Raw genomic sequence first — 4777 nt, 5'->3', positions numbered from 1 at the left:
GCTGGCTCCTGGTGCTTAGATGTCTCTTCTGGGCCTGCGCCCCACACTGCCTGCTCAGTGCTGGCAGAGCATTTGGGGCCGAGATACCAGCAGGGACAGGTTGGCAAGCCTGCCCGGGTGAGGTGGTGGTCCCTGCCCAGCCGTGCTCAGTTCTGCAGCATCTGCTGCCTCCTATTAATAGAGTGAGGCCTGGAAATGGGGCTGATGACCCCCTTTCCTTGTGCTAGGTGGGGGCTGAGCAGGGATAGTTTATTTTGGGGAAAGATGGGATAAAGCAATTGTGGGGGCCTCTGATGACAGGATTAGGCTCCCCCACTCTCAGGTCTAAGGGAGGAGGTGCCTGCCTACGACCATCTTCACAGCATCTTCTCCAACCTGGGCTCTGCCCCAGCCATAGACAGACAGGTGGGTGCCCACAGGGCTCTGGGCACTGGGAGGTATCAAGCAGATGGGGTGTACTGGGCTCCGTGCTGGCCCCAGGGTTGTTTAGAGACAGGGAAGCCAGTACTTTGAAGGCAGACCAAGCAGATAACACCAGCGACAAAAATACAAAGGGTTGGCCCAGCCTATGTCACAGATAGGGGACTGTTTTTGCCCGCAGAGAGGAGGGTGACAACTTGGGAGCCAACGCGCCATGGAAGGGTGTGGATTTAAGGTGCGATTGGGTGGAGACTGCTCCAGGCACACTTGGGGCAAAAGGCAGGATGTGAACAGTTGCCTGCGGGTTTTGAGGACCAGGCACTGTGCTCCAGCCCAGGTGGTGGGCGTCTGGTCTGATGAGTGAGGCAGCAGGAGCTCCCCAGCCCTCCCTGCACCACTCAGAGCGTTTGCTTTGTGCTAGGTTTACCCTGACCGTAGTGACCTGGGAGCTCAGCGTCCTCTCCACCTCACAGCTGAGAACCTGAGACTCAGGAGAGCTGGAAGATCAAGTGCAGCAGGACAAGATTCAAACCATGGTCTGCGCAACTCCAGAATGTGCGCTTCACTGTTTCTAATGGAAAATACCCTTTAAAAGGAAAACCAGAGCTCACTGTGTCTCCTGAAGTCTGCAGCTCTAGACTCAGATTTGAGAAACACACATGGAAGATTAAATGCTGTCACTGCAGTCTGGGGCCCTGGAAACTGGGGGCAGCCCCTCAATTTCCAAGGTCACTGAAGAGGCAGAGCAGGCTCCTTCAAGCTGTCAGAGCACAAAGAAAACACAAGACTTAAGGGTCCTCTTGGGACATGAGTGTGAGAACCCCTGCCCGGCTTGCTCTGCCCCTGCACTGCGGGACACCTGGGCCCCCCTCCCTGGGCCCCTCATCCTTATGGTGGCTGACCCAGGAAGTGACTGCTGACCAGAGGCTTGAAGAGGGGCCACGGGCACACATCTGCCCCAGATCTCATGCCCTGGTTTTGGCTTTACAGGTTGTGGGGGAGTCTTCTCTCCGCCATGATGAGGTGTGGCCAGTGGGTATGGACTAAGGTATCCCTGTGGGGGGCCAGACCCTGCCCCTTGCCTTCTCCCCAGGTCCCTAGTTGGCCAGGATCCTGGGTGAAAGGCCCCCTCTTCCGAGGCTGGTCTGGGGCACGGGACCAGGTTCCACCAGAGCTTCTGAAGTTGGAGAACTTGGGGCAATCTGCCCACGTGATACCTCAGATACCAGGGCCCACCCTCTGGGCCCTCACACAGTGGCTCTTTTATACATGGACCTTCCATGTGAGAGCAATAAACATTTCTTCTGCTCCTTAATAAACAAAAAAGTTAACCATGAATCCAGCTCAGTGCCCTCTTATCTCAAATGGGCTGGTCAGAGGACTTGCCCACAGACAAGGTCACCAGGTTGTGACAGGGTTAGGAATTCCACCAAGTCCTGCCCCTCAGGATTCAAAGTAGCTGGCTTGGAAAGCACACAGAGGGTAGGCCTCAGGGCAGACAGGCAGGAGTTCGAATCCAGAGCTGCCACTTGAGGGAACTCAGCCATCCTCTCCCCTCTCGATCTGTTTCCTCAGGACTGAATGCAGACAGTGACCCCTGCTTCCTGGAGGCAGGGTCCCTGTGTGCCCAGCTTGAGCAGCCGCCTTTCCTGAGTACCTCAGGGAGGCTGATCAGGGTTGGGTGAGGGTCTTGCACAGAGCCCAGCACCCCACCCAACTCTCAGAACAAAGCAAGTGGGACCCACCCTTCCCTGGAGCAGAGTGCAGACTTGGTGGCGCCCAAGGGCCAGAGGGGTGGTGGCTGAGGGGGCTTGGGCTTGGCTTCCAGTGCGCCCAGAAGGATTGATAATTATAAAACCACATGGGGCTGCAGCCGTTGTGGCTGTGGAGCGTGGGAGCCCCTATGGCGTGTTGGAGCAGCAGGGAAGGTTTTTGGAAGAAAAGCCAGGATGATGAAATCACCATATGTCCACCCATTTGGAGCGTGGACTTTTCAAAGGACACACCCCTGGTGTGCTGTGGGCAGAGGAGTGGGCTTGTGGGGCTGCCAAAGACTAGCCTAGGGAGTAGGGACCCTCAACCCCACCATCTGCATCAGCCCCTCCCCCAAGCCACTGCAGTTGATATATTTAAATAAAACCAGAGGCCTGAGCAGGATTGCAGTTCTACAATCCTGCACCCTCCAATCACATGCCCCTCCTAGGGGCCTGCTCCAGCCACAGCTGGAGGCCAGTCCACGTACCCTTTGTCCCCCACACCTGAGCTGGCGCAGTTCTCCATTGTGCACAGAGACTGAGACCCAGAAAGAGAGGAAGTCGCTCACGAGAGGCCACATGCCTGGCGAACAGGAGGCAGGGCTGTCTGATCCCAAGGCCGGCCTCTCCTTGTCCTCTGACTCCCTGGGGCAGAGTAGGGCGCTGCACCTCTGCTGTGGCCAAGGGCAGGAGCCCTGTAGGACCATCTGCTGAGAGCAGTTTCAGGGAGGCACAGCTGGGAAAGGCTCATCCTCAGCCATGGGCGGCTGAACCTCGACCTTGGGGAAAGGGGAACCACAGACCAGGGTCACGACACCTAAGATTTGGGTGTGGGATGTGGATGTGAACGACCCCAAAGCCTGCCTTGTGTCTGGACCCCTCCCAGACACAGACTCAGAAGGCTGTGCTCTAGGAGTCAAGAAACCCGGGTTTCCTGCTACTCACCTGCACTGGGCTCTCACCTTCCACCTCTTTGGGGTCCCCTTTATCTGAACTGTCCTCTTTCTGCTAGGCCTGGGTCAGTTGTTAAACTGACAGTTTCCTTTTCTCACCATCTAAGACCCTCCTCAGAAGCCCACATACATCAAGTCCACCATAGTCTCGCCTTTCCCTTTTCCTTGTCCCCAGGGGCTGGATGCCATATGCTGCCTTTCTGCTGCCAGGCACTGGCCTAGGCCTGGAACCTGGCACAACCCACTACCAGCCTCAAGGTATCAATCTGTTAACAGAGGGAGGGCAATAATAACTCCCTCCTTCTGGCAGGGCCCTGGTGAAGATAACAGATCTGCACTCACTTTGAAATGCTAGGAAGCACCAGAGAAATGTGAGGCGGTGTAATCACCACGATCTGCTACCCCTCAAGGCTGGGTAAGAGCTAGTGCCAGCACCTCAATGCCGAAGGGGCTTAGGTGGGCTGGGAGGTTGGAGGGGGCAGTTGGCCCTGTACCTGAGTGGGTCTCCAGAAAGCAGTGACCGGAGGAGTGTGAATGAGGAGGTTGGTGAGAAGAGGGGTGGTGGATTTCTCCTGCTCAGACTCACTCATCTGCAGAGTACCCACCCGCTGGGCCAGGGTCCCTGCCACACACCGCTGGATCAGAGAATAGATCTCCTTGGGGCAAAGCAGGGCCAAGAGCTGGAACTTCTTCTGACAGCAGAGCTGGGGGACTAGCTGCTCACTGAGGCTGGAGCAGGAGTTCAGGTACAGACTGAGTCCCAAGGGGCATTCTGACCTTACAACTGCATAGGAAAGGAATGCAGGGAGCCCAACCTCCTTTTACAGACAAGGCAACTGAGGCTTGGAACAAGGTCATGACAAAGCCAAATACAGGACCAAATAGAATCAAGGGCCAGTCCCAGCTCTGCCCCATGAAGACTCCAGCCGGGCTGTTTTTGCTGTCGAGGGCTGTTTCCCCTCTGCTGTACTATGTGGGACAGAGTCCGAAGGGCAGGGGATAGACTTGTTGAGAACTTGACATTCAGAGAGGCTAAGGATCACACAGGGAGTGACCTAGGTGAGACACAGAGTCCTCACCAGTTGGCCCTTGACTACTGACCCTTGGGGATTGTGGTGGGGTGGGGGTGAGGGATCAGGGTGTCCAAGAAGGGCAGAAGAGTAATGGCCCATCTTCCTACCCAGGACCCTTTCCCTCCTGTTCCCCGGGAAATAGGAACTTGCTCACAACTTGAGTACCTGGCCCTACTCTGGTCTCTGGCGCCCTCCTGTGGCCACAGAGGGTGGGAATCTTTCCCGTGGGCCCCACCCCGGCCCCGGCCCCGCCCCCTTAAGGAGGGCCTAGAACGCTTCAGGTGAGAGCCAGGAGGGCTCAACACACCATCCCCACCCCCCTCCCGTCACAGAGGCAATGACAGCATCCCCAGCTTTGGGTTGGAATCCTGGCCTCCCTTCCCTAACCTGACCGCCTTGGGTGAGACAGCCCATTGCACAGACCTCGGGCCTGTGAAGCCACAGGGCAGGTCTCTGAGGAGATCAAGTGTGAGACCCGTCGGGAAGTCCCCTGTGTGCTGCCAGGGATGCTTAGTTCAAGAATTTTGTCGCGAAACTAACCCTGTCTGGACTCAAGAAGGTCCCCATCTGAGGGAGG

Source organism: Camelus ferus, chromosome 10, assembly GCF_009834535.1.
Source record: "Camelus ferus isolate YT-003-E chromosome 10, BCGSAC_Cfer_1.0, whole genome shotgun sequence".
Taxonomy (NCBI): domain Eukaryota; kingdom Metazoa; phylum Chordata; class Mammalia; order Artiodactyla; family Camelidae; genus Camelus; species Camelus ferus.
This window is presented reverse-complemented; position numbering follows the sequence as displayed.